The sequence below is a fragment of the Haemaphysalis longicornis genome, unplaced genomic scaffold (genome assembly GCF_048455015.1).
Source record: "Haemaphysalis longicornis isolate Haplotype H1 unplaced genomic scaffold, Haemaphysalis longicornis Haplotype H1 scaffold_6, whole genome shotgun sequence".
Taxonomy (NCBI): Eukaryota; Metazoa; Arthropoda; class Arachnida; order Ixodida; family Ixodidae; genus Haemaphysalis; species Haemaphysalis longicornis.
The window spans coordinates 171,088,271-171,105,879 of NW_027526407.1; the positions used below are offsets into that span (position 1 = coordinate 171,088,271).

The 17,609-nt window shown below is 54.6% G+C and overlaps 1 pseudogene across 1 annotated transcript in view; it reads right to left on the minus strand.

Annotated features, from left to right (window-relative positions):
• Window positions 1–12,663: 12,663 nt before the first annotated feature.
• LOC144142063 (uncharacterized) overlaps window positions 12,664–17,609 on the minus strand; it is a 115,743-nt pseudogene continuing 110,797 nt past the window's right edge. The window contains exon 6 of the transcript XR_013316809.1: window positions 12,664–12,880. The product of XR_013316809.1 is annotated as an uncharacterized LOC144142063 (transcript). The remainder of the gene's footprint in view (window positions 12,881–17,609) is intronic.

Consider the following 17,609-nt stretch of genomic DNA (forward strand, 5'->3'; position numbering starts at 1 on the left):
CCGACGACGAGTGGTAGTGACGATTCCAGTTGCTATCCAAGATCGGGGGCGTGGGACACAATATGGGGCCTGCGCCGTTGACCATGATCGTCGCCTCCGCTTGCTGGTGTTCTGCGTTGCTCCTTGCCGGTATCAGCAGCAAGGCAACGATTAGCTGCATGAAAAATACGAAGGGGTTATCCACCCGCATGCCAAGAGTGCCGCCGTGCCCTTTGCTCGGCAGAGGATCGTGGATGGCCTTTATACTTTGCAGAGCGGGCACCGCCAGGGCGCCACATGTTTTCGTGCCGCCGCAGAATGTCTCCGACGACGAGTGGTAGTGACGATTCCAGTTGCTATCCAAGATCGGGGGCGTGGGACACAATATGGGGCCTGCGCCGTTGACCATGATCGTCGCCTCCGCTTGCTGGTGTTCTGCGTTGCTCCTTGCCGGTATCAGCAGCAAGGCAACGATTAGGTGCATGAAAAATACGAAGGGGTTATCCACCCGCATGCCAAGAGTGCCGCCGTGCCCTTTGCTGCGCAGAGGATCGTGGATGGCCTTTATACTTTGCAGAGCGGGCACCGCCAGGGCGCCACATGTTTTCGTGCCGCCGCAGAATGTCTCCGACGACGAGTGGTAGTGACGATTCCAGTTGCTATCCAAGATCGGGGGCGTGGGACACAATATGGGGCCTGCGCCGTTGACCATGATCGTCGCCTCCGCTTGCTGGTGTTCTGCGTTGCTCCTTGCCGGTATCAGCAGCAAGGCAACGATTAGCTGCCTGAAAAATACGAAGGGGTTATCCACCCGCATGCCAAGAGTGCCGCCGTGCCCTTTGCTGCGCAGAGGATCGTGGATGGCCTTTATACTTTGCAGAGCGGGCACCGCCAGGGCGCCACATGTTTTCGTGCCGCCGCAGAATGTCTCCGACGACGAGTGGTAGTGACGATTCCAGTTGCTATCCAAGATCGGGGGCGTGGGACACAATATGGGGCCTGCGCCGTTGACCATGATCGTCGCCTCCGCTTGCTGGTGTTCTGTGTTGCTCCTTGCCGGTATCAGCAGCAAGGCAACGATTAGGTGCATGAAAAATACGAAGGGGTTATCCACCCGCATGCCAAGAGTGCCGCCGTGCCCTTTGCTGCGCAGAGGATCGTGGATGGCCTTTATACTTTGCAGAGCGGGCACCGCCAGGGCGCCACATGTTTTCGTGCCGCCGCAGAATGTCTCCGACGACGAGTGGTAGTGACGATTCCAGTTGCTATCCAAGATCGGGGGCGTGGGACACAATATGGGGCCTGCGCCGTTGACCATGATCGTCGCCTCCGCTTGCTGGTGTTCTGCGTTGCTCCTTGCCGGTATCAGCAGCAAGGCAACGATTAGCTGCCTGAAAAATACGAAGGGGTTATCCACCCGCATGCCAAGAGTGCCGCCGTGCCCTTTGCTGCGCAGAGGATCGTGGATGGCCTTTATACTTTGCAGAGCGGGCACCGCCAGGGCGCCACATGTTTTCGTGCCGCCGCAGAATGTCTCCGACGACGAGTGGTAGTGACGATTCCAGTTGCTATCCAAGATCGGGGGCGTGGGACACAATATGGGGCCTGCGCCGTTGACCATGATCGTCGCCTCCGCTTGCTGGTGTTCTGCGTTGCTCCTTGCCGGTATCAGCAGCAAGGCAACGATTAGCTGCCTGAAAAATACGAAGGGGTTATCCACCCGCATGCCAAGGGTTCCGCCGTGCCCTTTGCTGCGCAGAGGATCGTGGATGGCCTTTATACTTTGCAGAGCGGGCACCGCCAGGGCGCCACATGTTTTCGTGCCGCCGCAGAATGTCTCCGACGACGAGTGGTAGTGACGATTCCAGTTGCTATCCAAGATCGGGGGCGTGGGACACAATATGGGGCCTGCGCCGTTGACCATGATCGTCGCCTCCGCTTGCTGGTGTTCTGCGTTGCTCCTTGCCGGTATCAGCAGCAAGGCAACGATTAGCTGCATGAAAAATACGAAGGGGTTATCCACCCGCATGCCAAGAGTGCCGCCGTGCCCTTTGCTGCGCAGAGGATCGTGGATGGCCTTTATACTTTGCAGAGCGGGCACCGCCAGGGCGCCACATGTTTTCGTGCCGCCGCAGAATGTCTCCGACGACGAGTGGTAGTGACGATTCCAGTTGCTATCCAAGATCGGGGGCGTGGGACACAATATGGGGCCTGCGCCGTTGACCATGATCGTCGCCTCCGCTTGCTGGTGTTCTGCGTTGCTCCTTGCCGGTATCAGCAGCAAGGCAACGATTAGGTGCATGAAAAATACGAAGGGGTTATCCACCCGCATGCCAAGAGTGCCGCCGTGCCCTTTGCTGCGCAGAGGATCGTGGATGGCCTTTATACTTTGCAGAGCGGGCACCGCCAGGGCGCCACATGTTTTCGTGCCGCCGCAGAATGTCTCCGACGACGAGTGGTAGTGACGATTGCAGTTGCTATCCAAGATCGGGGGCGTGGGACACAATATGGGGCCTGCGCCGTTGACCATGATCGTCGCCTCCGCTTGCTGGTGTTCTGCGTTGCTCCTTGCCGGTATCAGCAGCAAGGCAACGATTAGCTGCCTGAAAAATACGAAGGGGTTATCCACCCGCATGCCAAGAGTGCCGCCGTGCCCTTTGCTGCGCAGAGGATCGTGGATGGCCTTTATACTTTGCAGAGCGGGCACCGCCAGGGCGCCACATGTTTTCGTGCCGCCGCAGAATGTCTCCGACGACGAGTGGTAGTGACGATTCCAGTTGCTATCCAAGATCGGGGGCGTGGGACACAATATGGGGCCTGCGCCGTTGACCATGATCGTCGCCTCCGCTTGCTGGTGTTCTGCGTTGCTCCTTGCCGGTATCAGCAGCAAGGCAACGATTAGCTGCCTGAAAAATACGAAGGGGTTATCCACCCGCATGCCAAGAGTGCCGCCGTGCCCTTTGCTGCGCAGAGGATCGTGGATGGCCTTTATACTTTGCAGAGCGGGCACCGCCAGGGCGCCACATGTTTTCGTGCCGCCGCAGAATGTCTCCGACGACGAGTGGTAGTGACGATTCCAGTTGCTATCCAAGATCGGGGGCGTGGGACACAATATGGGGCCTGCGCCGTTGACCATGATCGTCGCCTCCGCTTGCTGGTGTTCTGCGTTGCTCCTTGCCGGTATCAGCAGCAAGGCAACGATTAGCTGCCTGAAAAATACGAAGGGGTTATCCACCCGCATGCCAAGAGTGCCGCCGTGCCCTTTGCTGCGCAGAGGATCGTGGATGGCCTTTATACTTTGCAGAGCGGGCACCGCCAGGGCGCCACATGTTTTCGTGCCGCCGCAGAATGTCTCCGACGACGAGTGGTAGTGACGATTCCAGTTGCTATCCAAGATCGGGGGCGTGGGACACAATATGGGGCCTGCGCCGTTGACCATGATCGTCGCCTCCGCTTGCTGGTGTTCTGCGTTGCTCCTTGCCGGTATCAGCAGCAAGGCAACGATTAGCTGCCTGAAAAATACGAAGGGGTTATCCACCCGCATGCCAAGAGTGCCGCCGTGCCCTTTGCTGCGCAGAGGATCGTGGATGGCCTTTATACTTTGCAGAGCGGGCACCGCCAGGGCGCCACATGTTTTCGTGCCGCCGCAGAATGTCTCCGACGACGAGTGGTAGTGACGATTCCAGTTGCTATCCAAGATCGGGGGCGTGGGACACAATATGGGGCCTGCGCCGTTGACCATGATCGTCGCCTCCGCTTGCTGGTGTTCTGCGTTGCTCCTTGCCGGTATCAGCAGCAAGGCAACGATTAGCTGCCTGAAAAATACGAAGGGGTTATCCACCCGCATGCCAAGAGTGCCGCCGTGCCCTTTGCTGCGCAGAGGATCGTGGATGGCCTTTATACTTTGCAGAGCGGGCACCGCCAGGGCGCCACATGTTTTCGTGCCGCCGCAGAATGTCTCCGACGACGAGTGGTAGTGACGATTCCAGTTGCTATCCAAGATCGGGGGCGTGGGACACAATATGGGGCCTGCGCCGTTGACCATGATCGTCGCCTCCGCTTGCTGGTGTTCTGCGTTGCTCCTTGCCGGTATCAGCAGCAAGGCAACGATTAGCTGCCTGAAAAATACGAAGGGGTTATCCACCCGCATGCCAAGAGTGCCGCCGTGCCCTTTGCTGCGCAGAGGATCGTGGATGGCCTTTATACTTTGCAGAGCGGGCACCGCCAGGGCGCCACATGTTTTCGTGCCGCCGCAGAATGTCTCCGACGACGAGTGGTAGTGACGATTCCAGTTGCTATCCAAGATCGGGGGCGTGGGACACAATATGGGGCCTGCGCCGTTGACCATGATCGTCGCCTCCGCTTGCTGGTGTTCTGCGTTGCTCCTTGCCGGTATCAGCAGCAAGGCAACGATTAGCTGCCTGAAAAATACGAAGGGGTTATCCACCCGCATGCCAAGAGTGCCGCCGTGCCCTTTGTTGCGCAGAGGATCGTGGATGGCCTTTATACTTTGCAGAGCGGGCACCGCCAGGGCGCCACATGTTTTCGTGCCGCCGCAGAATGTCTCCGACGACGAGTGGTAGTGACGATTCCAGTTGCTATCCAAGATCGGGGGCGTGGGACACAATATGGGGCCTGCGCCGTTGACCATGATCGTCGCCTCCGCTTGCTGGTGTTCTGCGTTGCTCCTTGCCGGTATCAGCAGCAAGGCAACGATTAGCTGCCTGAAAAATACGAAGGGGTTATCCACCCGCATGCCAAGAGTGCCGCCGTGCCCTTTGCTGCGCAGAGGATCGTGGATGGCCTTTATACTTTGCAGAGCGGGCACCGCCAGGGCGCCACATGTTTTCGTGCCGCCGCAGAATGTCTCCGACGACGAGTGGTAGTGACGATTCCAGTTGCTATCCAAGATCGGGGGCGTGGGACACAATATGGGGCCTGCGCCGTTGACCATGATCGTCGCCTCCGCTTGCTGGTGTTCTGCGTTGCTCCTTGCCGGTATCAGCAGCAAGGCAACGATTAGGTGCATGAAAAATACGAAGGGGTTATCCACCCGCATGCCAAGAGTGCCGCCGTGCCCTTTGTTGCGCAGAGGATCGTGGATGGCCTTTATACTTTGCAGAGCGGGCACCGCCAGGGCGCCACATGTTTTCGTGCCGCCGCAGAATGTCTCCGACGACGAGTGGTAGTGACGATTCCAGTTGCTATCCAAGATCGGGGGCGTGGGACACAATATGGGGCCTGCGCCGTTGACCATGATCGTCGCCTCCGCTTGCTGGTGTTCTGCGTTGCTCCTTGCCGGTATCAGCAGCAAGGCAACGATTAGCTGCCTGAAAAATACGAAGGGGTTATCCACCCGCATGCCAAGAGTGCCGCCATGCCCTTTGTTGCGCAGAGGATCGTGGATGGCCTTTATACTTTGCAGAGCGGGCACCGCCAGGGCGCCACATGTTTTCGTGCCGCCGCAGAATGTCTCCGACGACGAGTGGTAGTGACGATTCCAGTTGCTATCCAAGATCGGGGGCGTGGGACACAATATGGGGCCTGCGCCGTTGACCATGATCGTCGCCTCCGCTTGCTGGTGTTCTGCGTTGCTCCTTGCCGGTATCAGCAGCAAGGCAACGATTAGCTGCCTGAAAAATACGAAGGGGTTATCCACCCGCATGCCAAGAGTGCCGCCGTGCCCTTTGTTGCGCAGAGGATCGTGGATGGCCTTTATACTTTGCAGAGCGGGCACCGCCAGGGCGCCACATGTTTTCGTGCCGCCGCAGAATGTCTCCGACGACGAGTGGTAGTGACGATTGCAGTTGCTATCCAAGATCGGGGGCGTGGGACACAATATGGGGCCTGCGCCGTTGACCATGATCGTCGCCTCCGCTTGCTGGTGTTCTGCGTTGCTCCTTGCCGGTATCAGCAGCAAGGCAACGATTAGCTGCCTGAAAAATACGAAGGGGTTATCCACCCGCATGCCAAGAGTGCCGCCATGCCCTTTGTTGCGCAGAGGATCGTGGATGGCCTTTATACTTTGCAGAGCGGGCACCGCCAGGGCGCCACATGTTTTCGTGCCGCCGCAGAATGTCTCCGACGACGAGTGGTAGTGACGATTGCAGTTGCTATCCAAGATCGGGGGCGTGGGACACAATATGGGGCCTGCGCCGTTGACCATGATCGTCGCCTCCGCTTGCTGGTGTTCTGCGTTGCTCCTTGCCGGTATCAGCAGCAAGGCAACGATTAGCTGCCTGAAAAATACGAAGGGGTTATCCACCCGCATGCCAAGAGTGCCGCCATGCCCTTTGTTGCGCAGAGGATCGTGGATGGCCTTTATACTTTGCAGAGCGGGCACCGCCAGGGCGCCACATGTTTTCGTGCCGCCGCAGAATGTCTCCGACGACGAGTGGTAGTGACGATTCCAGTTGCTATCCAAGATCGGGGGCGTGGGACACAATATGGGGCCTGCGCCGTTGACCATGATCGTCGCCTCCGCTTGCTGGTGTTCTGCGTTGCTCCTTGCCGGTATCAGCAGCAAGGCAACGATTAGCTGCCTGAAAAATACGAAGGGGTTATCCACCCGCATGCCAAGAGTGCCGCCGTGCCCTTTGCTGCGCAGAGGATCGTGGATGGCCTTTATACTTTGCAGAGCGGGCACCGCCAGGGCGCCACATGTTTTCGTGCCGCCGCAGAATGTCTCCGACGACGAGTGGTAGTGACGATTCCAGTTGCTATCCAAGATCGGGGGCGTGGGACACAATATGGGGCCTGCGCCGTTGACCATGATCGTCGCCTCCGCTTGCTGGTGTTCTGCGTTGCTCCTTGCCGGTATCAGCAGCAAGGCAACGATTAGCTGCCTGAAAAATACGAAGGGGTTATCCACCCGCATGCCAAGAGTGCCGCCATGCCCTTTGTTGCGCAGAGGATCGTGGATGGCCTTTATACTTTGCAGAGCGGGCACCGCCAGGGCGCCACATGTTTTCGTGCCGCCGCAGAATGTCTCCGACGACGAGTGGTAGTGACGATTGCAGTTGCTATCCAAGATCGGGGGCGTGGGACACAATATGGGGCCTGCGCCGTTGACCATGATCGTCGCCTCCGCTTGCTGGTGTTCTGCGTTGCTCCTTGCCGGTATCAGCAGCAAGGCAACGATTAGCTGCCTGAAAAATACGAAGGGGTTATCCACCCGCATGCCAAGAGTGCCGCCGTGCCCTTTGCTGCGCAGAGGATCGTGGATGGCCTTTATACTTTGCAGAGCGGGCACCGCCAGGGCGCCACATGTTTTCGTGCCGCCGCAGAATGTCTCCGACGACGAGTGGTAGTGACGATTCCAGTTGCTATCCAAGATCGGGGGCGTGGGACACAATATGGGGCCTGCGCCGTTGACCATGATCGTCGCCTCCGCTTGCTGGTGTTCTGCGTTGCTCCTTGCCGGTATCAGCAGCAAGGCAACGATTAGCTGCCTGAAAAATACGAAGGGGTTATCCACCCGCATGCCAAGAGTGCCGCCATGCCCTTTGTTGCGCAGAGGATCGTGGATGGCCTTTATACTTTGCAGAGCGGGCACCGCCAGGGCGCCACATGTTTTCGTGCCGCCGCAGAATGTCTCCGACGACGAGTGGTAGTGACGATTGCAGTTGCTATCCAAGATCGGGGGCGTGGGACACAATATGGGGCCTGCGCCGTTGACCATGATCGTCGCCTCCGCTTGCTGGTGTTCTGCGTTGCTCCTTGCCGGTATCAGCAGCAAGGCAACGATTAGCTGCCTGAAAAATACGAAGGGGTTATCCACCCGCATGCCAAGAGTGCCGCCATGCCCTTTGTTGCGCAGAGGATCGTGGATGGCCTTTATACTTTGCAGAGCGGGCACCGCCAGGGCGCCACATGTTTTCGTGCCGCCGCAGAATGTCTCCGACGACGAGTGGTAGTGACGATTGCAGTTGCTATCCAAGATCGGGGGCGTGGGACACAATATGGGGCCTGCGCCGTTGACCATGATCGTCGCCTCCGCTTGCTGGTGTTCTGCGTTGCTCCTTGCCGGTATCAGCAGCAAGGCAACGATTAGCTGCCTGAAAAATACGAAGGGGTTATCCACCCGCATGCCAAGAGTGCCGCCGTGCCCTTTGTTGCGCAGAGGATCGTGGATGGCCTTTATACTTTGCAGAGCGGGCACCGCCAGGGCGCCACATGTTTTCGTGCCGCCGCAGAATGTCTCCGACGACGAGTGGTAGTGACGATTGCAGTTGCTATCCAAGATCGGGGGCGTGGGACACAATATGGGGCCTGCGCCGTTGACCATGATCGTCGCCTCCGCTTGCTGGTGTTCTGCGTTGCTCCTTGCCGGTATCAGCAGCAAGGCAACGATTAGCTGCCTGAAAAATACGAAGGGGTTATCCACCCGCATGCCAAGAGTGCCGCCGTGCCCTTTGTTGCGCAGAGGATCGTGGATGGCCTTTATACTTTGCAGAGCGGGCACCGCCAGGGCGCCACATGTTTTCGTGCCGCCGCAGAATGTCTCCGACGACGAGTGGTAGTGACGATTGCAGTTGCTATCCAAGATCGGGGGCGTGGGACACAATATGGGGCCTGCGCCGTTGACCATGATCGTCGCCTCCGCTTGCTGGTGTTCTGCGTTGCTCCTTGCCGGTATCAGCAGCAAGGCAACGATTAGCTGCCTGAAAAATACGAAGGGGTTATCCACCCGCATGCCAAGAGTGCCGCCATGCCCTTTGTTGCGCAGAGGATCGTGGATGGCCTTTATACTTTGCAGAGCGGGCACCGCCAGGGCGCCACATGTTTTCGTGCCGCCGCAGAATGTCTCCGACGACGAGTGGTAGTGACGATTGCAGTTGCTATCCAAGATCGGGGGCGTGGGACACAATATGGGGCCTGCGCCGTTGACCATGATCGTCGCCTCCGCTTGCTGGTGTTCTGCGTTGCTCCTTGCCGGTATCAGCAGCAAGGCAACGATTAGCTGCCTGAAAAATACGAAGGGGTTATCCACCCGCATGCCAAGAGTGCCGCCGTGCCCTTTGTTGCGCAGAGGATCGTGGATGGCCTTTATACTTTGCAGAGCGGGCACCGCCAGGGCGCCACATGTTTTCGTGCCGCCGCAGAATGTCTCCGACGACGAGTGGTAGTGACGATTGCAGTTGCTATCCAAGATCGGGGGCGTGGGACACAATATGGGGCCTGCGCCGTTGACCATGATCGTCGCCTCCGCTTGCTGGTGTTCTGCGTTGCTCCTTGCCGGTATCAGCAGCAAGGCAACGATTAGCTGCCTGAAAAATACGAAGGGGTTATCCACCCGCATGCCAAGAGTGCCGCCGTGCCCTTTGTTGCGCAGAGGATCGTGGATGGCCTTTATACTTTGCAGAGCGGGCACCGCCAGGGCGCCACATGTTTTCGTGCCGCCGCAGAATGTCTCCGACGACGAGTGGTAGTGACGATTGCAGTTGCTATCCAAGATCGGGGGCGTGGGACACAATATGGGGCCTGCGCCGTTGACCATGATCGTCGCCTCCGCTTGCTGGTGTTCTGCGTTGCTCCTTGCCGGTATCAGCAGCAAGGCAACGATTAGCTGCCTGAAAAATACGAAGGGGTTATCCACCCGCATGCCAAGAGTGCCGCCATGCCCTTTGTTGCGCAGAGGATCGTGGATGGCCTTTATACTTTGCAGAGCGGGCACCGCCAGGGCGCCACATGTTTTCGTGCCGCCGCAGAATGTCTCCGACGACGAGTGGTAGTGACGATTGCAGTTGCTATCCAAGATCGGGGGCGTGGGACACAATATGGGGCCTGCGCCGTTGACCATGATCGTCGCCTCCGCTTGCTGGTGTTCTGCGTTGCTCCTTGCCGGTATCAGCAGCAAGGCAACGATTAGGTGCATGAAAAATACGAAGGGGTTATCCACCCGCATGCCAAGAGTGCCGCCGTGCCCTTTGTTGCGCAGAGGATCGTGGATGGCCTTTATACTTTGCAGAGCGGGCACCGCCAGGGCGCCACATGTTTTCGTGCCGCCGCAGAATGTCTCCGACGACGAGTGGTAGTGACGATTCCAGTTGCTATCCAAGATCGGGGGCGTGGGACACAATATGGGGCCTGCGCCGTTGACCATGATCGTCGCCTCCGCTTGCTGGTGTTCTGCGTTGCTCCTTGCCGGTATCAGCAGCAAGGCAACGATTAGGTGCATGAAAAATACGAAGGGGTTATCCACCCGCATGCCAAGAGTGCCGCCGTGCCCTTTGTTGCGCAGAGGATCGTGGATGGCCTTTATACTTTGCAGAGCGGGCACCGCCAGGGCGCCACATGTTTTCGTGCCGCCGCAGAATGTCTCCGACGACGAGTGGTAGTGACGATTCCAGTTGCTATCCAAGATCGGGGGCGTGGGACACAATATGGGGCCTGCGCCGTTGACCATGATCGTCGCCTCCGCTTGCTGGTGTTCTGCGTTGCTCCTTGCCGGTATCAGCACCAAGGCAACGATTAGCTGCCTGAAAAATACGAAGGGGTTATCCACCCGCATGCCAAGAGTGCCGCCGTGCCCTTTGCTGCGCAGAGGATCGTGGATGGCCTTTATACTTTGCAGAGCGGGCACCGCCAGGGCGCCACATGTTTTCGTGCCGCCGCAGAATGTCTCCGACGACGAGTGGTAGTGACGATTCCAGTTGCTATCCAAGATCGGGGGCGTGGGACACAATATGGGGCCTGCGCCGTTGACCATGATCGTCGCCTCCGCTTGCTGGTGTTCTGCGTTGCTCCTTGCCGGTATCAGCAGCAAGGCAACGATTAGCTGCATGAAAAATACGAAGGGGTTATCCACCCGCATGCCAAGAGTGCCGCCGTGCCCTTTGCTGCGCAGAGGATCGTGGATGGCCTTTATACTTTGCAGAGCGGGCACCGCCAGGGCGCCACATGTTTTCGTGCCGCCGCAGAATGTCTCCGACGACGAGTGGTAGTGACGATTCCAGTTGCTATCCAAGATCGGGGGCGTGGGACACAATATGGGGCCTGCGCCGTTGACCATGATCGTCGCCTCCGCTTGCTGGTGTTCTGCGTTGCTCCTTGCCGGTATCAGCAGCAAGGCAACGATTAGCTGCATGAAAAATACGAAGGGGTTATCCACCCGCATGCCAAGGGTTCCGCCGTGCCCTTTGCTGCGCAGAGGATCGTGGATGGCCTTTATACTTTGCAGAGCGGGCACCGCCAGGGCGCCACATGTTTTCGTGCCGCCGCAGAATGTCTCCGACGACGAGTGGTAGTGACGATTCCAGTTGCTATCCAAGATCGGGGGCGTGGGACACAATATGGGGCCTGCGCCGTTGACCATGATCGTCGCCTCCGCTTGCTGGTGTTCTGCGTTGCTCCTTGCCGGTATCAGCAGCAAGGCAACGATTAGCTGCATGAAAAATACGAAGGGGTTATCCACCCGCATGCCAAGAGTTCCGCCGTGCCCTTTGCTGCGCAGAGGATCGTGGATGGCCTTTATACTTTGCAGAGCGGGCACCGCCAGGGCGCCACATGTTTTCGTGCCGCCGCAGAATGTCTCCGACGACGAGTGGTAGTGACGATTCCAGTTGCTATCCAAGATCGGGGGCGTGGGACACAATATGGGGCCTGCGCCGTTGACCATGATCGTCGCCTCCGCTTGCTGGTGTTCTGCGTTGCTCCTTGCCGGTATCAGCAGCAAGGCAACGATTAGCTGCATGAAAAATACGAAGGGGTTATCCACCCGCATGCCAAGAGTGCCGCCGTGCCCTTTGTTGCGCAGAGGATCGTGGATGGCCTTTATACTTTGCAGAGCGGGCACCGCCAGGGCGCCACATGTTTTCGTACCGCCGCAGAATGTCTCCGACGACGAGTGGTAGTGACGATTCCAGTTGCTATCCAAGATCGGGGGCGTGGGACACAATATGGGGCCTGCGCCGTTGACCATGATCGTCGCCTCCGCTTGCTGGTGTTCTGCGTTGCTCCTTGCCGGTATCAGCAGCAAGGCAACGATTAGCTGCATGAAAAATACGAAGGGGTTATCCACCCGCATGCCAAGAGTGCCGCCGTGCCCTTTGTTGCGCAGAGGATCGTGGATGGCCTTTATACTTTGCAGAGCGGGCACCGCCAGGGCGCCACATGTTTTCGTACCGCCGCAGAATGTCTCCGACGACGAGTGGTAGTGACGATTCCAGTTGCTATCCAAGATCGGGGGCGTGGGACACAATATGGGGCCTGCGCCGTTGACCATGATCGTCGCCTCCGCTTGCTGGTGTTCTGCGTTGCTCCTTGCCGGTATCAGCAGCAAGGCAACGATTAGCTGCATGAAAAATACGAAGGGGTTATCCACCCGCATGCCAAGAGTGCCGCCGTGCCCTTTGTTGCGCAGAGGATCGTGGATGGCCTTTATACTTTGCAGAGCGGGCACCGCCAGGGCGCCACATGTTTTCGTGCCGCCGCAGAATGTCTCCGACGACGAGTGGTAGTGACGATTCCAGTTGCTATCCAAGATCGGGGGCGTGGGACACAATATGGGGCCTGCGCCGTTGACCATGATCGTCGCCTCCGCTTGCTGGTGTTCTGCGTTGCTCCTTGCCGGTATCAGCAGCAAGGCAACGATTAGCTGCATGAAAAATACGAAGGGGTTATCCACCCGCATGCCAAGAGTGCCGCCGTGCCCTTTGTTGCGCAGAGGATCGTGGATGGCCTTTATACTTTGCAGAGCGGGCACCGCCAGGGCGCCACATGTTTTCGTGCCGCCGCAGAATGTCTCCGACGACGAGTGGTAGTGACGATTCCAGTTGCTATCCAAGATCGGGGGCGTGGGACACAATATGGGGCCTGCGCCGTTGACCATGATCGTCGCCTCCGCTTGCTGGTGTTCTGCGTTGCTCCTTGCCGGTATCAGCAGCAAGGCAACGATTAGCTGCATGAAAAATACGAAGGGGTTATCCACCCGCATGCCAAGAGTTCCGCCGTGCCCTTTGCTGCGCAGAGGATCGTGGATGGCCTTTATACTTTGCAGAGCGGGCACCGCCAGGGCGCCACATGTTTTCGTACCGCCGCAGAATGTCTCCGACGACGAGTGGTAGTGACGATTCCAGTTGCTATCCAAGATCGGGGGCGTGGGACACAATATGGGGCCTGCGCCGTTGACCATGATCGTCGCCTCCGCTTGCTGGTGTTCTGCGTTGCTCCTTGCCGGTATCAGCAGCAAGGCAACGATTAGCTGCATGAAAAATACGAAGGGGTTATCCACCCGCATGCCAAGAGTGCCGCCGTGTGTTTGTAATAAACCCCATTATAATATATATATATATATATATATATATATATATATATATATATATATATATATATATATATATATATATATATATATATATATATATATAGGCAGTAGAACACTTCTCGAAGAGCCAGAAGAATTAGTGGAGAAAATGGTTGACTCCCTAATAAAAACAAACACTGGCTTTCTGACGTTCTACTGGAGAATCTTCATATTCACCAGATGAAGACTGGTCATGCAGTCTAAACGTCAGTAAACCACTCTTTTTGTTTTTAATCGTGAGTCAATCACGTGTGAGAGAAAAAGCCAGCAATAAGGAAGGACAAATTGGAAAAGCATAAATAAGTGAGAGAGGGTGATAAGAGCAGGCGAGTAAGGGAGAACTCAAGTGAGAGAGAAATGCAGCAGTTATGAAAGCGAAACTAAAACTTTATAAGCTCAGGAACGAAACGGGACGTATAATTGCGTGGTTGAAAGGGGTAGCGACTGGCAAACGCCCGCGCTCAGCGCCTGCAAACAATGTGCAAGGGGTGTCATACGTGCGCGCGCTTTTAATGCATTATATATATATATATATATATATATATATATATATATATATATATATATATATATATATTTATATATATATATATATATATATACATACATATATATATATATATATATATATATATATATATATATATATATATATATATATATATATATATACATATATATATATATATATATACATATACGTATACAGGGTGTCCCAGCTATCATGCACCAAGATTTAAAAAAAGAGAAATTGCGTAACTCGAAGAAAACCTAGTGCATAATGTTTGCAGTACTGTGAAGAAGCGGAGGGTAATTTTTTCGCTAATGAGACTTAATTAATTATATGTAATTACTTATCTAACTCGAGAAATAATGTCGTAATCACTAAAGTGTGAATGAGGCACTTCTAGGTAACCACGATGGGCATCTAACTGCGCTATTTTCAGCGACGAACTAATTGCGTACTCATTTATTGTGACTGATAAAGGAAGCCCGCAAAATATGAAAATTACCACGTGACGACGCTTACGCCTGCATTGTAAAGCAGCGTCCCCAAACAAAGCTGATTGAAAGCAACTTCTTCGCGTGTTACCCCCCCGAAGAGACAGCGCATCACCTTGATAATAGCATGCATGGAAGGAGCAGCAGCAGCAAGATTCGCGGGACGCGTGTGCAGATAAGGAACAAACTCGGTCGCGATTTCTTCTTTCTTTCTTTTGTCTATTTCATTCTGGCTAACTCAGAGGCAGCCTGTCTGAGGGCGTTGCTTTACGGTGCGCGCGGAGGCGCCGTCACGTGGTATTTTTCATATTTCGCGGGTTTCCTTTATCAGTCAGAATAAATGTGTACGCAATTAGTTCATCGCTGAAAATACCGCAGATAGATGCCCCTCGTGGTTACCTTCAAATGCCTCATTGACACTTTAGTGATTAGGAGAGTATTTCTCGAGTTAGATAATTAATTACAACTAGTTAATTAAGTCTCATTAAAGAAAAAAATACTGTTCGCTTCTTCACAGTACTGCAAACATTATGCACCTGGTTTCTTTCGAGTTACGCCTTTACTCTTTTTTTAAATCTTGGTGCATGATAGCTGGGACACCCTGTATATACATATACATATACATATATACATATACATATACGTGTGTTTGTATGTGTATAAAAACCAGAGAGAAGAAGCGAGGACAAAGTCAAGGAACAGAAAGAAGTAACCAACTGCAGGTTGCATTTTTAGTTATCATCGTTCTTTTTAGACTAAATGTGTTTACCACGTCCTCACGGCGTCTGTGATTCATCCGTCTCATGATGAAGTGACCAGTGTGCGGTGAAGACTACGGCATTGACGCTTATGTTGCGCTGGGAGTTAACCGTCTGTTCAGGATTTAACGGTGATCAGAGAAGCGTCGCGGGAAGAATCAAGGCCGTGGAGTAGAATCGCAGTATCAAGAAAACGGGCGAGACTTCAGGGCAGTATTCCGCAGAAACATGAACAGAAAAACTCTAGAAGATGCGTAAAGCGTTGCGAGCACATCCTGCCACCCTTATTAGTGAGGTTGATCAAAGGCTTGCGAGGCAAGTAGATAGGAGCTTGTGGGTAATACTACGTAATCAATTCAGAAGAATCTCGGAGGCTTTAAAGCAAGCGGACAACCAAATATTGCAGGTTCTAACGGCACAAAATGCAGAAGCCGAGTTCGAAAGAGAGCTGCGATATAAAATACAGGTAGGGGAGACCTCATCCAAGATTGAGTTGAAACTTAAGTAATATGAGGTAAATTCCTGCACAGCCCATCGTGCTCAAGAAGCTTTACGCAACAAAAAAGCTAATCAAATTTGGATTAAGTTCGAGACAACAATACAGGATAGATGGAGCATGCCGAAGGCGCAAAACTAAATTACTTTCTGACATTGTTAACTGGTGAAGCTGCGTCACTTGTTGAAGGGTTTCAGTTCTCCATAGAGTAATATGAGCACTGTTGCTGCAAGCCTGAGGGAAAGAGGAGAATCTGCGAGAGGTATATATAAAGGAGCTTACCAGTGCCGACGCTATCCGGAGCAAAAAAATATCATTGCAACCAGCGACTTTAACAAGCAGTGTAGCTCAACAAACGAGGACTAGACTAGTTGGGAGTCAAACTGGAAAACTATGCGCCAATGCTACTGACATCGATAAACAAAGGTTTGCCCTCCATAAAGATGGTAGAGTTCAAGACGAAGAAAGCCGATAGCCATCAAGGGCACAAACAGCGCGACGAGATCACCGCTGTCTGCATCGGACGCCGGCGTTGAAAGATTCCTGAGACTGTTATATTTTCTGCGAATTCACATCAGCAGTAGACAAGGAGAATCCAATTACTGAAGCAGTAACCAAGCGGAAGACCATCGTGTACCTAACACTAACGTCAGACCTACGTGCAGGATGTCGTTTCCGTAGCGTCGCGTACAAAAAGTGCGTACAGTGTAAACTTGATCTAGCAAAACTCGATATTACGAAGCTCCCGATATAACAAACAAATTTGGACTCCCCCGCAGGGGCCCTTACTTGTCAAAGCTTTTACGGTATCGAACTAATGAAACAGATTCAGCACCACTCCCTATTGAACGAAGTATTTTGAAAAACAAAACAGACAGGAGCGATGAAAAATTCAGTGCTGTTCCTGGGAACAGCTTCGTCGACTTCACGATATGGCAGCAGATATCTGAACGGCGACGCAGACGCCGACACGACGGAGGTTTTCAGCGATGAGGAAGTCGGACAGTTAGTGCCAGTGCACAAGTTGTGCCAGAGGATGCTGACGACCCAGAAACAGCCGAAGCTCCTGTGCTGCTCCAGAAAGGTGATGAGCGCTGTTTACTTGCTAAAGCGTTTTGATGGGGCTCACGAAGGAACCTAGCAGGTGTTGATCGTGATTGCGTGCTGTCCGGCCAATGGTTACGAAGCGGACTCACGTTGCATTCATAGCGTTTCCGCCGGAAAATAAATTATTCTTTCCCCGAACTCCTACCGTTTTATTATTTTTTCCGCCGTTCGGCGCATTGCTAAATTATCGGTAATTACGAAGTAATGGTAGCTGTTTCGATAAGCCTCCATTTAAACGTTTAGTTGAGGCTGGCGGTGTGAGAACACCTACAGCCTAAAGGACTTCATCTGTTCCCAGAAAAAAAACAGCGGTATGGCCTTCGCCCGTAAGAGCATGGATAGATATTATTTAATCCTCGGTGGCCGGGTCCTTGAGTTACGTGCGTACCCAAAGGTATCTTGGTGTTACAATCGACAGGGGGGGAAATCTTACTGCCGGCCTGCACGTGGCCCCCCCTGCTGGCGGACTGGGCTGTGTCGGTCGGTTTCGGCTGTCCTGCTTTGGTCCGTCGCAATGGCAAGAGTCAGTGGTGTGCCAGGCCCACTGTATTGGGTATTCAACGCCCATGGGAGCTTGAGCAACTCCCACGCACTCTGAGGGCAAGTGCCTTCTAAGAACACCGATGCGTGATGCGGATGCAGGCACGGACAGCCTGGGTGGCTACCGAGGTTGGTGCTTGGAATGGTAATTCGATCAAAATTTGCGGTCGCAAATTTCTGTGGATCAACTATGACTCTCTTTGGCCGGGGCGGTAACGCGCTCCTGTAATCCAGTGTGGTGGAGGCCGGGGGGTGAAGGTTGCGAAGTGCAACTGCACCAAGCGGTACAGTTTGTGTTATAGTGGCGCACGGTTGCTAAGGCAATGTGAGCACTACTATGAGGCCGGGGGAGTGGCGAGCCACTGTAACCGCAGCTAGGAAGGGGCCTATAAACACGAACCGATCTGCTCGCCGAGGGAGG